The sequence below is a fragment of the Aulonocara stuartgranti genome (assembly GCF_965226115.1).
Source record: "Aulonocara stuartgranti genome assembly, chromosome: 7".
Lineage (NCBI taxonomy): Eukaryota > Metazoa > Chordata > Actinopteri > Cichliformes > Cichlidae > Aulonocara > Aulonocara stuartgranti.
In genome coordinates this window covers 915,923-935,310 of record NC_138945.1, presented here as the reverse complement: position 1 = coordinate 935,310, position 19,388 = coordinate 915,923, and the positions used below count along the sequence as shown (strand labels likewise).

The 19,388-nt window shown below is 44.8% G+C and overlaps 1 protein-coding gene across 1 annotated transcript in view; it reads right to left on the bottom strand.

The window, feature by feature from the left end:
- The window catches only part of phf21ab (PHD finger protein 21Ab), a 35,019-nt gene extending 25,026 nt beyond the window's left edge, over positions 1–9,993 (bottom strand). The window contains exon 1 of the mRNA XM_082538655.1: positions 9,990–9,993. The gene's annotated coding sequence lies outside the window, so the exon portion shown is untranslated. The remainder of the gene's footprint in view (positions 1–9,989) is intronic.
- Positions 9,994–19,388: the final 9,395 nt, after the last annotated feature.

Genomic DNA, 19,388 nt, shown 5'->3' with positions numbered 1-19,388 from the left:
GATGAATGAAGACGGGGCGACACAAAAAGTGAAACAAGCCTGGCCTCTGCACCGTCAGCCCCGAGTGACCCCAGGAGCCAGGTGTTGGAGACCCATTTGATCCTGGGGGCGGGACTTGTGGCCTCCACCACCCACAGGAAGTGGTCCATCAACAAAACTGAGGAACCTATTGCATTTCTATATTTGATGTGTGTTCCTGGTTTGAGACGGGGCCAGTTTGATATTTCTGTTCAGGGTCGTTACAGCCAACTGTAACCTTACTTTAGAGAGATGGCTCGATTAATAGACTGATTGATCTATCGATAGACTGATAGAAAAGCAGCTGTCGCCGTCTCACAGCTGGAGGCCGGAGGACTCGGAGTTCTGCTGTTTTCTGTATTCCAAACTCGTCTGTTTCAATGTGTTTCTATTGTTTCTACTTTTAGCTCTGTAAGTGGATGCATTGACTAAAAAACAGCCACTAGAGGGGGATGTGACACAGTCAAACACATCAGACTGTTCCTGACTTCCTGCTCGTCTGCTGGGGTCCAAACACCGACCCGTGGACCAGAAAAGGCCCTCCAGCACAGTATCAGTTTCTATTTCCCTAGAATATGAAAGTCTTTTTTTCTCTCATGTCTGATGAGCATTATCTCAAGGTTTTAATGAAGTTTTATTACCAGGATGTTTACTCTTTGTTTTGTTCTGCGCAGTTTATTTCTCTTTAATGTTTGCATCTGTTTCCTGTGAGGATATTATTTCATAATTGTGGTAGAAAGTCATCCATGTTTCTTCAGTCAGGGCTTTTCACATCATACTCTCTGTGTTTCTCAGTAAACATACTTCCTGGGCGCAGGAACTGGCTGTCTCACATTTTCCTCTGCAGCAGCGGCACAGCAGCCCCACCTGCTGGTCACGCAGGGTGAAGCACCTGTGAACTGTTTAGTCTGACCTCCATCACTCATTTTCTTCCATCTATCAAAAACAGACATGTATAGGAAATGATTATTGTACACACACACACACACACACACACACACACACACACACACACACACACACAGCAGTCAGATTTTTTTATGTAACCTTTATTTATACAGGAAGGGTTAGACGTGTTTCTGACAAACATATTAAAGTTACAACAATAACAAGACCTAAAAAAATCATAAAAAGCGAAACTGGTCTGTTTTGAAGTTTTCTCTAAAAGTATTTACACACAGGAGAACAAAACCTCTGTTCATGTTCAAGGAGCAGCGCCCTCTAGTGGTGGTTGAAAAAAGTCTATATTTTTAAACACCTTTATCACGTGTTGTTTTTTTCTGTAGTGCTGACTAACCTACCTGCTCTGTGTGAAAAAGTCCTTACCCCCCCGTGAAATCACACATTCACTGTGATTAACCTCTTTTTTTTCTGTTTCAGACCTGCTGATTATAAATCAGTTAAACAGAAGCTGTGTGACAAAGTGAAGCAGGCTGAAGGATGTTAAACAGCAGCACAGCACATCTCGCCACGATTGCACTTCATTTGTGAACAGCAGAGACCAGGCAGCTGCCTTTGCTGCTAAAACCGTGTGCAGGAAAACATGAAACCCGGGAGCAGTCGGACTGTAAAACATAAAACTGTGACGCTCCGTTTAACACGTGCAGGTATTTTTCTGGAAAACATCATCAGCTCTGCGTGCACAGGTGAGGAAGCAGAGACGTAACTCAGGTGTTCTGCACTTTATTTCCTTTTCATATCAAAGAGCAGGTATCCTCACTAACTCTACTTTATTCTGAAGGCTTGGAAACGACTGAGAAGCTGCTCTTTTGCGTCCTCGCCACCTCTCCAGCCTCAGCCAGATTTAATCCTTCACTCCTTAAAACTGGAAGAATTTCACTTTGCAACACGAGTCCGAATTAGGACTCACGTTCACTATGCTAAAAGTTTGTATCCTGGATCACGTGTAGTAGAAGGAGGTAGGTAGGATGGAGGTCAGGGTGGATGGGACTGTGACTCGAACCTCGAGTAAGACTCCAGAAAACCCCACCGAGCTAAAACCACAAAGAGACTCGAACCTGTCAGGACCAAGGTGAGAACATCGCCGTGATACTCAGACGCAGACATCCAGGAAGACCTCTGTCCTCCACCGCCGACTGGGCCCGGACCAATCAGATGGCTCGGTGCTGTGACTGACACTAACCCAATCAGAGAGCAGCAGATCCATCATCTGCTGGGTAATGACTTCCTGGCCTCATTAGATGCTGCTAACTGCATTATTGTCTCCGCGCTGTGTGTCGATTAGTTTTCCTAAGCGCCTGCTCTGCTTTGAAAAGCAGCTCTAGCTGTTTCTGCTCTCCTCAGATGAAACTTCAGATCTGAGTGTAAACGTGTTAAAAAAACAATTGGGAGGCCGGGACACCAGATCTGGTTTGGATCTCTGTCAGCGTGCACACAGGTCCTCATTGGGATGTTTTCTTGGTTTCAGAGCACTTATCACACAGTTAAAAGTGTGTTCAGAGTGTGTGCCACCCATTCTTTAATAACTGTAATTATGACTGCTGCAGTAAAGAGCAAAGCAAAGCTATAGCAGAGCAAACTGAGCTTTTACAGAGCGAACATCATCTTCTGCTCTTTTCCTGATGACAGCAGGTTTCCATGACTGTGTGGCAGCACAATTATTTAACACTGAATCCCAGTAAATCTGCTCCTGATCAGCATCCCGTCAGACTGCTGCTTCACACTCAGCGCTGAAACATGGAGTGAATGGTGAGCCTGCAGTTCCTCTGATGTCCACTAGAAGCTGGCTCCAAACCTGAGTCAGACTTCCATGCTAACGGCTGTGGCTGCTAGCTTTGCTTGAACCGTGCTTGTGCTGTTGGAGCCTTCATGTGACCCAAGACATGTGTGCTGTGAGGTCACTGTGCTAACAGACCACCAAAGTGATGAAATTCTAGGATTATATTTGGATACCTGAGGAGCATGTATCTGTGTGTGTGGATGCAGACCGACGACCAAGCTTTGGCTCACAATCCAAACAGGGTTACCTGAAAATATCCGGGACGCCAGTGGGTGACATTACAGGGCTGTGACGCTCATCTCTGGGTTAGCAAAGACACTGATGAACGTTGAGGTGAGCGTTTCAAATGACCACCAATAGAAGGGAAAGAGACACAAAACAAAACAATGACCTCAAAAATGTCAGCAGAGACGTAAAACAACCTCAAATAAACACAAAAACAACGCTGGGTTAACATGTGATGGGTGGTAAAAATATTATTCCTTTATGTAGAGCAGGGTCGGCAACCTTTCTGATGATGAGTGCATCTAAAATCTCCTCAGAAGTCAGTGTGCCGTATGACTGCATTAGCAATAAATGTAATAACGCTCTATATGAACAGTTACACACTTAATATAACAACTTTATAGGATTACATTTGTTCGCAGATGTTGGCAGCGAATAGTTATCAGACACAAAAAAAGACTTTTTATCCATAACAGCAAATGGACTGTACAACAGAAAATACAAATGCTATTTATGGTCTCCTCACAACCATGAAAACAAATGTTGTTGTGACAGTGATGTACAGTCTTGTTGGTATATTTATGATTTCTATACATTTGACATCAGATTAAAACTTTGGTTGTAAGATTCAGATAATTATTTTTTAAAAGCGAGACATTTTAAATGAGAATAACAAAGAAAAGTATTTCTTTGTGCCCCCCTCTCCCTGTTAATGCCCTACCTGCCCCCCTGGCAACACTTTCCTAGACCCGCCCCTGCACAGTTACCAGCTGTCAGCTGCTTAGAAAAGGATCCTGGTGTTATTTGTCTCTCAGAAACAGTTCATAACTTCAACTCATCCATGTCACCTAAAAGGTAAACCTGTTTCTCCATCACAGCTCTGATGATCCAGTAAGGACATCTCCTGGTTTCATCTTCATGTTTCCCTCTCACCACATATCCAAACCATCATGACCAGCAGCTTTACAGCTGTGGCTCCAGCAAACATCAGCTGATACTAGAAATTAATATTAAATAAATTCTAACAACAGCTGATCAAGCTTAAACGTGCTGCTGTTGTTTAGCGCGACATCTGCTGGTTTCCTCTTTCTGGCGCAAAGTGGGCGATAAACAAACGAGAGAGACGATCAGCTGATCATTGATCAGTTTCATGATTGAAGTAGCAACAGGAGAGGGAGGGGGAGGATGAGAGAAGAAGAGGCAGCTGTGCAGCATAAAGAGACAGAAAAACTCCAGCTTTGTCTTTTTCATTGTAGCTAAAGTCCGGGACAAACTGTTCCTTTTCACCTCAATAAGAAACGTAATATTTTCTCTGAATGCGGGACGATTACGTTTTTTACAGGACGGTTGGAAACTCTAATAATTAACCTTATAAATAAAGTTCAACATCAGTAACATCATAGCACCCGCCCAGCTGTATAGAAACTCTGTCATGCTAGCTCACGCAGTACGAGTTATTGTAACTGACTGTAAAAAGTCAGAATAACAAAAATAAACTCCACCTAAACTTGGTTCATATCTGACCCAGAGAGACTGCAGGTCATAACTTCTTACCTGAAGTTCAGTTCACCTGACACTCGGACCGGCGGCCGCCTCGGGTCTCTGCTCCTTCTGCCCCCCCTTTCCGGCCCATCGGGCAAATGCCCGATGGCCAATCCAGCTATGGTCGTGTCATCAGTTAACCCTTGGCACGCGTGCCCAGGGTTGCCGACCCCTGATGTAGAGAGTGGAGCCTGAAATGTCCACTAGAGGCCGGCCAGCCAGGCGTGGGAGGGGCTTACTGTTCACAGAAATCAAACTGAACAAACGTCTGCTGGGAATCAGCTGCTGAGTTTGTAAACCTGAAGCTTTCTCTCGCGGTTTGGTTTCTTTTCACACAGAGGAAGCGCCAACGAAAGCCGCTACAAGCTGCATGACACCATCCTGTCTGCTGACTGGCCAGATGTGTCTGAGGGCGGGAACAACAACTGCAACATACCCGACCACACCTGGCAAACTAGAGTTTGGACCGACACGCCTCCTCCAGAGCATCCCAGTGCAGTGACCTCGTTCACATCTACACAAACACACACGAGTCTGACTTCAGTGTGGAAAGCAGCGCAGGTGTGACAGGTACAACCTAACGATGTGTCTACTCGACCTGAAAGGATACATGAAGAAGTGAAATGCAGGCACGTTGGTGTAGAGCAACAGTGAAGTGCACTCAGATCAGCCCACAGTGCTGCTGATGCTGCACTGTGATGACACTATGATGACATAACCGCAGCTCCTCTCTTACTTTTTCAGCCGTGTGGAAGTGACTCATGACCGGGCTCGTGTGAATCAAAGCAGATTGTTGACTAGCTTTCATAACACTCTTTATGTAAGGGAGGTTCAGCAGCGGTTCGGGGGTGGACGTGAAACCTCTACACCTGCCTCCAGCTCCACTCCACATCTCCTGAACATCCACACACCTTCTCCTCCACCCGTCGGACGCGATTCGGCAACGGCCTCGGGATGAGAAGTTCATTTATATCACAGCTACACTCACAACCGTGGCTCAGGAGGTTGGGAAGCGTATCTGTAACCGGAAGGTCGCCGGTTCGATCCCTGGGCTCTCTGTCCTGGTCGTTGTGTCCTCGGGCAAGACACTTTACCCTACCGCCTACTGGCGTTGGCCAAAGGGGCCGATGGCGTGATATGGCGGCCTCGCCTCTGTCAATCTGCCCCAGGGCAGCTGTGGCTACAACTGTAGCTGCCTCCACCAGTGTGTGAATGTGAGAGTGAATGAATAGTGGCATTGTAAAGCGCTTTGGGTGCCTTGAAAAGCGCTATATAAATCCAATCCATTATTATTATTATTATTACTTCCTGTAGTACGCCAGCAGCTTCAGCTCCCAGTGCAAGAAACCTCAGCTTCTGTCAGAATTCAAACCGACCCAGGACGAGCAAAATACAACAGCAGGAGCTGAGCTTCTAACAGCAAAGGGAGAACTAAACAGTGACAAGAACAGAGACCAAAATGTCCCCAAGGAAATGCAAAATATTCAAAAAGGATCACAAATGTAAAAAAACTCATAAAACAAAGCAAAGTTTCTGAAAGATGATGAAATGAGACAACAAGAAGCTCACAAAGACACGCGACGCGAGCATCAAGCTACACCCCTAAACGATCAGAGACACAAAAATATCACAAAAAAGAAAAAAGAAATGTCCGAAAAATGGCCACAAATGCCAAAACTCATTTAAAGTGAAGCAATATTTCTCCAAAATGCCAAAGTGGGACAACAAAGTGACCAAGAAGACATGAAAAAATGTCCAGAATAAACAAGAAGGTGTCACAAAAGGAACCGAAATAAATCCGGAAAGGATCATACAGAGACAGAAAATCTGAAGTTCGTAAAGCTGTCCGCTCTGTGGTTGTTCTCCAGCAGTTCAAAAGCTGCTGTAACGATGTCCCACTTTGTCCCACAGGCCTCCAACATAAGCTCGTCCCACTTTGCAGTGATAACGTGCCGGAGTTATTAACAATTTGGTTCCAAACTAAACTGCGAGAAAACAAACTGCCGACTTTGTTGTTTCTCATGGTTCCCACGCCTAAACTCATGTGACAAATGTTCATATTTTCTTGTATTTTTTTAAACTCTTGTTAAAAATGCTGTAATCTGTTCCTCTTCAGTACTAATGAACATGATTTTCACAGCATACATCCCAACCCGTTTCCTGCTCCACACCACAGTAATGCCCAGTGTAGTTCCCGGGTCGTTTCACATCAGCGGTTCTTCTATATTTGAGCTGAAGCAGGAACCATTAATGTTTAACTCCAAGCTGAAGCTGCAGTGGAGTATTTGCTTTACCTGCACGAGATGAAAAAGACGCCGACTCCTTTTTAACCTCCTGAGACCTGAACTCTTCCACAGCAGCATTTTTAATTTCTCTTTGATATTTGGGCTGATTGGGGCCCGATGAATGTAAAAACAAAGAATTACCAGATTTTTGCTTTTAAGACAAATGAGAGCCACATATGAGGATATTTGTTTAACATGTTGATAGAACAGTAGCAGCATAATGTCCTCGTAAGTGGATATCAGGCCCATGTAGAGGAAAATTGAGTATTTTGGTCTAAATAACCCAAAATGTGATGTCCACATATGTGGATGCCAAGTCCTAGGAGGTTAATGAACTCTTTGAAAATGTTTTTCTTGCACGTTTTCAGCAGCTCAGTCTCTGTAATGACATCAGTGAAGATCTAAGAGTAGCTGGTTATGATGCGTGTTACTGGGAGGAGTAATGAGATTACAGTGACGTCCACCTCGTGTGTGCGTGCGGGGAGAGTCGCTCCAGGCCGGTGATTATAGCCGCTGAGGCCCAGCAGCCGTCCGAGCAGCGAGGCCATCAGGCCCTCAGCAGCAGGCTGATGTGATTACGGAGAGCGAGGCCAGCCTGCGTCCTCCAACACATGTTTACTGTCACAGTCGCCAGGTAGGATTCATTTGTCCATGGAGGACCCATCACTGTGGACCAACTGTGGAAGCACAAGGTGATCTTTGACGCTGGTCTGCGCTCCTTTGATTTTTAATCAGCATTTTTTATTAACCTTTATTTTCAGAGAGCGTTTTAAAGCTCTCTGTTTGATTAACAGGAAGTGCTGTTACCGCTGAGTGAAGTGCAACGACATCCTCCAACTCTGGGACCACACAGGTCACCTGGTGAGGGGCAACCGGCCTCCGACCAGTCGCGGTCCGCCTCTCAGACAGACGGCTAAAGCTTATGGACAAACACGGCCGAATTTGTGAAAGCAGACAGATTGTGGCAATGAATCTGAGCCAGCTAGACCTCTCTGAAACATCGTCGCTCAATGCCTGTGTCGCTTTGTGGTTAAGTTGCCGTCGTGCAGAAACTACGTCACTGCTAGTTTCAGCCTATCCAGCAGCGACTGGAGCCGTTTAATCTGAAGCTGACTGCTGTCCTCAAAGGCGACGAGATCACACGTTTTCTTTTTCATTTTGCGGTTACGAGCTCTGCACGGTCTTTAAATCTAACGTTTAAAGAGAAACTCCACAAACAGACGTGCTGACCGTGCACACAGCTGACAGCAGTCATTCTTCTATTCGTGTCTCATCGAGAGGCTGGGCCAGATGTAGCCGTCGACTTTGCTTGCTGTAAAATCTTTTCATGAAAACCTGCACAGGGTTTCGTAAAGGCGAACAGTCCCACGACATGTGGTTGTAACGAAGGTCCAAAACTTTTGCACATAACTCCTCCCAGACTATGGAAACACTGAAGCACACAGTGACGGCGAGGTTGTGCAAAGCCTGCTCGTATTTCTTTCAAACACTTACTTTGTTGTTGTTGTTTTGGATGAATGATGGAAGGTCAGTATGCTTTAAATTTTGTTTTTTAAAATAAAAGCCTGTGATTTGCAAAATAAGATGTATACAGGAGGAGAACAGGATGGTGTGTGTATACAGGATCATCTGTGCCAAATGCAATTAGTTTACTAAACAACACCATGCAGTGATGTATGTCTTATAAATGTGTGTTTATTGTTCCAGTATTTATGTTATGAACTGAAAACAGTTTCCACTAATGTGGACACTGAAGTTTTTCTAATTATAAAACTTGAAAATCTCACTGTTTTTAAAAGATGCTTTAGCTCTGAGTGAGTGCAGGGTCTTTACCTTACACTATAAAAGCACCTGTGAATCCACATGACACCAACCAAACTTAACTGAATTCAGATTCCATCAGTATCGTGCTCACAATGAGACAAGCACGTCCGACAGTGAGCGCTGACGATTTAACACATACAAAGGAGCGAATCCTCCAACAAACCAGTGTTTGCAATGATCCAAGACACTTCCTGCTGAAGGTGGACAGAGCAGACACCATCAAGGATGACCAGGTTACATAGAGCACGCTCAAGTATCCTTGAGAGGGTAAAGATCTGGTTCAGTGTCCCACGACTGGGACGTTCCTCCACATGGATAAAACGTAAATCAGTCACATTTTTCCAAAAGGTTTCTGGGACTATCAGGGTGCCATTGCATTTTAACATGGGAGTCTATGGAGCCTCTAGAGGACGTTAGAGGAACTGCAGTATTTGGTGTGTTGATGATTGGTTTGCAGCACCTGTTAATTAATTTATTTGTCTAAAACCTATTAAAGCAGCTTGTAGAAGATCCTGCAGGCTCGACAAACACCCGTTTGTGGACGATGTCACGAACATGCAACCGTCGTTCCAGTTCTTCTTTTTTCTTTTTTCAAATCCAGATTATTTTTAGCCAAACTTGCCATCGTTTCTCTCTGATACTCACATTTAAGAGGGTCGAGGCCGAAGTTCGTTTTTAGCCTGCAGCCCTGTGAACACAGTTTCTCTGAAGAAATAAAAATAATTTCAGGCTCGACGTTGGCATCGCTAACGTTCACTCGAGCGCTGAGCTGAGAGCGCGGCCTCCACAGTTAGATAAGTGCAGCTCTCAGTGAGAGCTTCGGGCGAGGAAGAGGAGCAGCCCCGAGGATCACAGCTCCACTCAAACCACAGCGAATGATCCGAAGGTGGATGGTGCTTTCTTAAAAGTTTTGAACTGAAATGACCCAAAACGTCAGCAGGAATGAGTGAGGGATCACGGGAAACGTCCATCAGGATTTAAAAAAGTTTAACATCTAATAAAAGAGCAAAGCTACAACTCACATCCCAACACGTGGGGAATGATGAAAAATGATGCAGACAAAACAAAACTGCAAACAAAATAAACTATAGTAGAAATCAGAGTTACGAGATAACGAACGATTCTGAGATATTTGTGAGGCGTCATTTTACATTCAAATCTTTTCAATATGAGAAAAATTCTCACAATTCATACAAAGTCAGAAGTAACAGGAAGTCCTGGCTGTGAAACGGCGAGAGTCATCGTTAGCGTCTCGTCCTCCATGCAGAGCCGCTCTCGTTAGTCTGACATACTTTATTGACTTCTTTATTTTTAAGTGGTGAAACCAGCTTCTTCCCTGCGTCTGACCTGCTGCCTCAGCAGCAGTAAAACATGATAACTCAATTACAAAGTACTTCCATTTAAATCCACCCACCTGTTCCAGCAGCAGCATTAGAGGGATGCTGATGTATTAAGGCAGTAATGATAACTCAGTTACCTACAGCACTTGGTCAGATTCATCCTGCAGCCACAGAGCTGATGTTAACATCTGGAGTACAGGTGAGCACTTCTGCCTCTCAGATGGGTGTCTTTACCCAGGCTGCAGACTCTGTTTTCAAAATTAAAAAAACATATAATAAGAAAGCAGCGTGACATAGAAACCCTATCAGTCTGCAGTGTGCACACCTGCCTTGTGGAGCTTCCTGACGCGGGACGGATAAAGTTCTGACCCCAGGTCAGCTGAGGCGTATTTTGAAATTACACAGAAATCTGTATAAAACGATTCCTCTGCAGCTTTAATCAGTTTTTAAAATCTCCTGGTGTAAGTGCAGCCGTGGGCGGTGACGCTCCTGAAGCTCAGGATGTGGATGTTTTCACAGCGAGTGTCCAAACCACACAGCGTGGTGTTAACCTCGAGCTGTGATTGGATCATCCTTCAGCTGAACTTTGGTGTCGTCTTCCTGCTGTTATGATGGCGTTCAACATGAGAGCGTCTTTCCTGTGCTCATGTGTTTACGTGTTAGTGTCATCACCACTAACTTCTAGTTCTCATAAACCTCGTATGTTTTTTATTATGCTTATAAAAACTGGGAGGAAATCTAAATCTAAATTGAGTTTTTAAAACCTCAAATTTGAACACAACACACAGGATGAGAAACTATCAAAATAAAACAGGAGGCTAACACTGACACGTTTGACTTACCTGGATGACTGAACATGGATCGAGACACTGAGACAGAGACAAGGACCGCTGAGCTAACGGGCCAAAGTAAAGCCAGACAAAACCGACGAAACACGGACACGGGGGACACAGGAGGACACGGGGGACACAGGAGGACACGGGGGACACAGGAGGACAGGAAACACATCACCTGTGTCCAAACTGAAAACTACAACAGACTCACACTGAAGATATCAAACAGGAAACCCGGGATCGTGACAACCTTAGCATCTAGCTAGCACTACAGAAGAGGAGCTAGCATAGCGGGAGTAAGGATTTTGTCAGCTCATCTGAAATGCAGCGTTTCTTTCAGCTCGACAAACATCAGCAAACACGCAAACTGTGTGTGTCACAGTGTGTTGCAGCTAAAGGCCCAGCTGGTGTATCTGATAGGGAGGGAAACACAGACAGCTAAGTTCACTCAGAGATGGAGACAGATAAGAAAGAAGGAGCAGCTCAGAGTTAAAGGAAGGACGCTCATTTAAAGCTCACATGGAAGTCCTCGTGTTTCTAAATCACACATGTGATCTGATCATGATTGTTTACATAAATTCTTGTGTTTCATCTTTGGGAAACGTCCTGCTAAACAAGCTAAGCCGTGCTAACTTTGTGTTATTGAAACGTTGCATGAAAACAGCGAGTAGTGCAGGATAAACAGGTTAGTTTGCAGCTCAGTGTGTGAACGTGGCCGTGGGCTTCGTCATTAAAGACTCAGTCACTGATTTCCACCTTTATATCAGCCGTGTACTGTGCAGTATCACTAGTGTAGTGACGTGAAACGTGTCAATCCATAAAGATCAGCTGATCGCAGCCTTTACTGAAGTGTTTTCCCCACGCTGAGCCACTATGGATCCTCCACCTGCTGAATCCTCTGTAACCCCCGACCGTGCTCAGGTGTGGAGTAGTGATGTGTAATTCGCGAACGAAATGGCTCTTAGAGCTGGGTCTTTGCTGTGAACGACGCGAGCCGGCTCCTTATCGCGAGCCGTGGTTTTTCCTTCTCTCACCCTCTCTCTCCACTTTTTCCCACTTCACTCTGCACGTGAGCCTTGTGCTTTACGCTGGGCAGAGGGGGGAGGGCGGTAGTTACACTCAGGAACAGAGCGGGAGGGAGAGAGAGAGAGAGCCAGGGACAACAACGTCACATTAGAAAGGTATAGTAATCATCCACAACTATTTTCAGTTGCAGATGATAAAGGATTCAGAAAGTTTATTCATGCAGGTCCATATGACAGAGAATATGCATGTTCTTTTTGTTTTCATATTTTAATTTATATTTAATTGTGTTGTGGTTTGCAGTGTTTTGTGTTGTTTCACTTTAAATTTGTTTAAAAGAAAAAAGCTAGGGGCTGACTCAAGATGTGATCGATGTGGCCAGAATTCTGCCTCATTGTCACATATGTTTTGGACATGTCCTTATATCGCTACCTACTGGTCTAAAATATTTAAAACTTTGTCTGATATTTTTAAAAAACAGCTCCCCCCAGACCCAGTAATGGCACTATTCGGTGTAGCTACAGTTAAAAACTTAAATAATAAACAAATTCGTGCTCTGAGTTTTATAACATTGCTTGCAAGACGCCTTATACTTCTAAATTGGAAAAATAAAGCCCCCCCAACTCATTCTGCTTTATTAAGAGACACAGTGTATCATTTACAGTTGGAGAAATTTAAATTTTCATTAAGAGATAATGTTAAACAGCTTTACCTAATTTGGCAACCCTTTATAGATTACTTTAATAAGTAAAACTGGGAGGTATGGCCTCCTCCCATATCTGCCCCAAGATTATATATATGGGTCTACGCAGGTGTTTTTTCTTTTTCTTTTTTTTTCTTTCTTTCTTTTTTTTGGGGGGGGGGGGGGGGGGGGGGGTTCGTTTGTTTTGGGATTGTTGTTTTTTTCCCCTCTCTCCCTCCTTTGAATATACTTATTTAGGATAATAAATGTGTATGTATAGACATAGATATGATTGTTTATATAATGGTAATTATATTTTATGTAAAAAGGATGGGGAGAGGAAGGAAGGGAAGGGGAAAAAGAGGGGAGGGGAAGGGAAAAGGGGAAAAAAGAAAAAAAACTGTCAATGTAAATGAGATATATATTTTGTTGCCTGATTTGAATAAAGAAAGAAAAAAAAAGAAAAAAAAAGGAAAAAGCTGAAAATTTAAATAGTTAAAAGTTGAAATGTGAATAGTTGGTTTTTGTATTATATGATTTATTTATTACATTTTATGTGGAGTGAATAAATAAAAGTATATTTATGGTGGCCCCTACAGACAAAGCACGTACAAACTCCAAAACACGTAAAAACTCCAAAACACGTAAAAACTCCAAAACACGTACAAACTCCAAAACACGTACAAACGCCAAAACACGTAAAAACTCCAAAACACGTACAAACTCCAAAACACGTACAAACTCCAAAACACGTAAAAACTCCAAAACACGTACAAACTCCAAAACACGTACAAACTCCAAAACACATAAAAACTCCAAAACACGTACAAACTCCAAAACACGTACAAACGCCAAAACACATAAAAACTCCAAAACACGTAAAAACTCCAAAACACGTACAAACTCCAAAACACGTAAAAACTCCAAAACACGTAAAAACTCCAAAACACGTAAAAACTCCAAAACACGTACAAACTCCAAAACACATAAAAACTCCAAAACACGTACAAACTCCAAAACACGTACAAACTCCAAAACACGTACAAACTCCAAAACACGTAAAAACTCCAAAACACATAAAAACTCCAAAACACGTAAAAACTCCAAAACACGTACAAACTCCAAAACACATAAAAACTCCAAAACACGTACAAACTCCAAAACACATAAAAACCCCAAAACACGTACAAACTCCAAAACACGTACAAACGCCAAAACACATAAAAACTCCAAAACACGTACAAACTCCAAAACACATAAAAACTCCAAAACACGTACAAACTCCAAAACACATAAAAACTCCAAAACACGTACAAACTCCAAAACACATAAAAACTCCAAAACACGTACAAACTCCAAAACACGTACAAACGCCAAAACACATACAAACTCCAAAACACGTACAAACGCCAAAACACATAAAAACTCCAAAACACATACAAACTCCAAAACACGTAAAAACTCCAAAACACGTACAGAACACAACAGCAGTGCTCCAGGATGCTACGCCCAGTGTTGGCTACACAAGCCAGCAAGTACTAACAACCGGATTTGGTGTGTGGTAGTAACAGGTACTTCTTTTTAAATTATTTGAATATATATATGAGTGTTTGTGTATTTATCACTTAAATTACACAATTGAAAGCATATGTGTATTAATACACATGTGCTTTCAATTGTGTAATTTAAGTGATGTAGGTAGCTCTGTTTTGAAGTTCAGTTAACGCTAGAAATGTGTTTTGGAGTTTGTACATGTTTTGTCTCTAGGGGCCACCGTATATATTTATATATAAACATATATAAATAAAACCAGTTTTTTGTTTACCATTAGTAATTCCTTTTGTGCATAATTTTATATTATTGTTAATAATAAATTAATTAAAGCAACAAAACAACCTGAAGAGCCGGTTCGGAGCCAAAAGAGCCGGAAATCCCAACACTAGTGGAGGCAGCGTCCCTCCACCAGGTAGGCAACAGGTTATTCTGTAAGGGTCACGTGTCCGACAAGACAGATTCAAGCTGAGTGCATTCATTAGAATTAGAATTTAGATTCAAGTAACATTTGTATTCTTATGTGCTATTATTATTGTTATTGTTATTATTGTTATTGCTGTTGTTGTTATTATATTAACACAGCACAAGGTTCAGTTACCTTCTCCAATAACAGGCGGAGTGGTTCAGCGAGTACATTTCAGGGCCGCAACTCTGTTTGAAGAAGTCGACTCAGTACTGAAACTTTTACTTTTGTTTCCCTTCTGCAATTTTAATATTAGATCACCAGAGTGAACTCAGAGCAAACCTGCCTGCCCTCTGTGCAAAAGTAACTGCCCCTAAACCTGATGACTGGCTGTTCAACCCGCGGTCACGTGTTTGTGATGCCTTCAGTGGGTCGTTCATGTCACTGTGGAGGAATTTTCAGGAGCGTTTGAATTCGGACGTGCTGAAGGGTTTTCCAGCATGAACGCCTGTTTAAGGTCACACTGATTCTGGCCACTCCAAGAATCAGTGTGCGAGCCAATCAGAGGTGGGCGTGCTGCTGTGTTTCTGATCATTGTCCTGCTGCCCGAGTGCTCTTGAGCTTCAGGGCACGGCCTGATGGGCGGACATCCTCCTTCAGGGTTTTCAGGTCGCGGTTCTGTCAGTTGCAGCGAGTCGTCTGTATGCTGGGATGTTTTTGCTCCTTGGACTCTCCTATGGAGTCCATTTTGGCCCCGCCTCTTTGTTATTGTTGACCTCTGACCTTTACTGAGCTGAGTGAGGCCTGCAGGTCTTCAGATGCTGTTCTGCGTTTGTTTAGGATTTGATTTGTGAGTCTCGGATTTTTCCCTGTGTGTTGCTCCTTTGTGTCGGTTCATTCATGTGAAGTACTTTGATGCTCATATTCCGTCTTTCAGCTACATCCACGTTCACTTCCTGTTTTACTTTGGTCAGTGGTTTTCTCTTCTAGTCTCAGTTCTGATTCCTCAATCCTGATTTACGCTCAACTTCTGTACAGGTGTCTCCTTTTAGTTACTTCCTGCTTTACTCTGTGCGTCCCTGCAAGACATAATCATTCAAATGTACTTTATTAGACGTGAAACATTCAGGAGCTGCTGGATTCATTAGAAACCCTGAACCGTCGTTACGCAGCGTCACCATGAAACTGACGACCGTCATTATCGATATTAATTAAATGAAACGTTCAAAGCAGTCGCAGGAAACCTGTTTGTGTTTGCCACACTCCTTTTTGTAGTCTTATAATACTTTATAATATAAAATAATGTATTACTATGTATTAATATTATTATAGAACATGTTTAACAAAAGTTAAACTTCCAGAGTTTGTTTGGTTTGGAACAAAACTCTTAGACTGACACTAATCGTGTCCACTGTGGGCACACTGAGCTTCATACGCCACAGTAAAGGAAATCTGATTACTTCTATGTTAGTATTTCACAGGTTTCTGACGGAGGCTCTTCTGCCGCTGTAGCTCATCTGCTTTGAGGTTCAGAGATGCTCTTCTGCACTGTCTCTTCTCCTCTGACCTTTGACCCTAACGGGGTATTTTCTGTGAGAGCTGGATTTGTTCAAACCTTCTGTGTAAACTCAGAGATGGTCCCAGCATATCATCAGTTTCTGAAACACTCAGAACAACAACCGTGCCACGATCACAGTCCTCAGTTTGAACTTCAGCAGGTGGTCTTCATCACGTCTTCCTCCCTGAACATGGAGAGTTCGCTCTGATCTCTGCAGAGTCTTTGGTTTTCTTTGGATGAACCTGACACGTTTATATGATGGAATTTCACAAACGAAGCGAACAGAAGCGGCGACGAGGTTATGTCTGCGTGTTGTTATTGGCAGCTGCGCCTCCTTCAGTGAAGATGGAGACCTGAAAACAACTTTTAGTGAGCAAAGCTCAAACAGATTTCTGAAAGTGAGGCAGCGTGCAGAGCCGGGGGGATGCTATTTGTCTTCAAGCGTCTGATGAGATCTTTTTTTACTCTCGGCAGCCGTCCTCCTGGCCGCTGCACCTCCGCTTTAATTGCCTGTCAAAAATAACCCGGCTCATCCTGCAGTTCCACCTCGGAGCGGGAACCCAGGGGACGAAGCCGCCGCGTGCACGTAGCGAAGATCTGTGCGTGGGCCTCGCCGTGGCCGCGCGACCTCCGCTTCACTGCGGTTCGCTCTCGCTCGCGCCTCTCCTCTCGGTGTGGGCTGCTTTGCAATCTTTATGTAAAACCTATATGTGGGAGGGCAGCGCTGCCGAGAGCAGCTGCAGACATGTGATCCAAGTGAGAGGCAGCAAAAGCTGATCGCACCGTGTTGGTGTTGGACTCCTCAGACCTGCCGGCTGCTTCTCGGACCTCTCTCTGTTTCAGCTACAACTGAAGGAGGAGGAGGAGGAGGAGTGAGCCCGAGCCTCAGCTGCTGCTGCTGGAGAGGAGAAAATGAGTTCATTTCCTCTCTCTCTCTTTTAAACAGCTGTACAGTGGCTGAAGCGCCAGCAGGTGGCAAAAGCACTCACCTCTCTGCCCTCAGCCAATCAGAGGCAGGCAGCTGGGGAGTGGGTGGGACAAAAGAAAAGGAGAGGGAGAACCACAGAGCTGAGATAAAAAGTAAAGAGAAGAGAGCAGAGACGCGACTCCGAGGAGAGGAACGGGAGCAGCAGCTGCTCGGCAGAGAGGGAGGAGAAGGAGACAAGGGAGGAGGAAAGGAGGAGCTCCTTCCACACTGAAGCGTTTGTTTCTCTGTTAAACTTCCTGGAAATGGAGCTGTGCTCAGAGGAGCGCAGACAGGCTTCCTCTGGCTGAGAGGGTTAGGAGGAGGAAGGAAGCCAGTTTAGAGTGAAGCTGCCCCCACCTCCTCCACCTCCCTCCTCCTGTCACAAAGAGAAGCGTCGATCTTTGCTTCCTGCTGCTGAGAGGAGACGCGCGGAGGTCTGCAGCTGAAGCACTTCCTGTGTTTGTGAGGGTGGAAAGTTGCGCGTGGAAAGTTAAGCGGCTGTGGCGATGGCCGGCGGCAGCTCAGAGCTGATCCCAGAGCAGCACTGAGCACGAGCATGGAGGAGCAGCCGCCGCCGCCGCAGGAGGAGGAGGAGGAGGAGGAGCGTGCTCCGCTACAGGATGGAGGAGAGGAGTCCACCTCCACGTCTTCAGCCTCCAACGCAGAGCTCCCCCGGGCGACCCCGGCCCCCACCTGCCAGCACAACAGCAGGACCTTCACGGGTCTGAGGATCTTCTGCAGGAGGAGGTGAGTGTCTCCTCCCGCTGCTCCACGCGTACGTCTCCGGGTCAGCAGCAAGTTTTCTTTTAAACAGTCAAACTTTTTATCGGTGACACACGGGGAGCCAATCAGAGCGCACGGACAGAGTAAACTGATGGTGGTAACGCAGCTTTTTATGACCCTGTGTGCGGCTGGGTGTCACGATCGCTCGCAGATCGCGTGTCTAAGCGTTCGACACAAACGCAAAGGTCAATCGGTCAGCAGAAAGCCTGCACTTTGACCCCCGACGCTTCCACTCATGCCGACTGACGCCGGAGCCGGGATTCTCCGGCTCGTCTTTGCTTTTCAGGTTTCGTCTTTTGCTCCCACGCTGACACATCTGATCCAGATCAGCATTTATAACGGAGGAAACCACAGATTAGTCGATTACTCTGCAGCTTCTTCTTAAATCATAAGGTCTCAGTTAGAAATGCTCGTGTGTGATTAAAGCGAGCGTGTTGGATTAAACGCGGCTGACAACACTTTGTTTTTCTTGTGTTATATAAAACCTTTCAGCACTGATTCAGGACAAACGTCCCTTCATATCTGAGCAGTTTTCAAAACCGTTCATTGCTGGATGTTTGAGTTCGTTCATCGAGATTCTCAGACGTCTGAAGTTTGAGTGAAGTGCAGTGAACCGAGGGAAATCTGGAGAACACCTCCCTCAGAGATTTCCACACGTATTCACTTCAGTACTGAAAGCGACGTAGGTGCACGAAAACACGCAAAATCCCATCAGCGATGTCCACGGCGTGCTGTTTCCCTCAGCTCTCATTCATTCAGAGCTCATCCAGATGTTCTCAGCTGGACAGATGAACTCTGAGCTGAAGGAGCCGCTGTTCGTATCGGCGAGGCCTCGCTTCCACGGTTTCACGTCTGCAGACTCCCGGCGATGGCCGTGACGCTCACCTGATGTGACAAAGTGGGTTCAAATGACCAAGAAGAGTCCTTTCAAAATAAAAGCCAGCTCCTGACGCTGGCCTTATTACCAGACTAAATGAAAAACAGTCTTAAATGTCTGGATTTACGGGTTTTAATGGTTTCTGGTGTGAACGGCGTGCTCTCTGTGGGCTGAACCAAATCAGCCAGAGTCCAAAGTTTTGGGGTTTCGGGCCGTTTGTGGTCACGTTTGATGGAAATGTGATGATGCTGGAGGGGGAGGTGTTAAAATAAAAGCAGATCAGTAACAGCTGCAGGCTGTAAATATGGATTTATAAACATAGCATGTAACTCAGATTCTCGGTGGAAAATAGTGCGAATCGTCTGCAGTCCCACTCCAGAGTCCCTTCGTATTTTCTCTGTTTTTGTGGTTTTCGCCATGGCAGCGGTGGCGGACCGTGGCGCTCGTCCAGATGTGGCTGCGGGCTTTCAGACGGCGTGATGATTCACAGATTAGAGAAATGAGTGTCGATTCATTAAGAGCTTCTAACCTGCTGCTGTTCACGCCTCTGCACAGGAAGTGAGGCGTCACGCGGCGGCTCGAAGTAAAGACTCTGCTGCCAGAGTTCCTTCACAATTTGACTGTTTCTTGTGGTTTTCAACATGTAAAGCAGCAGCGCCGAGCTCAGAAACGATAGCGAAACTCAGCCGATGCAGTTTCATCGTTTTCTTCTGTCAGTTTTAAATAAACGTGAT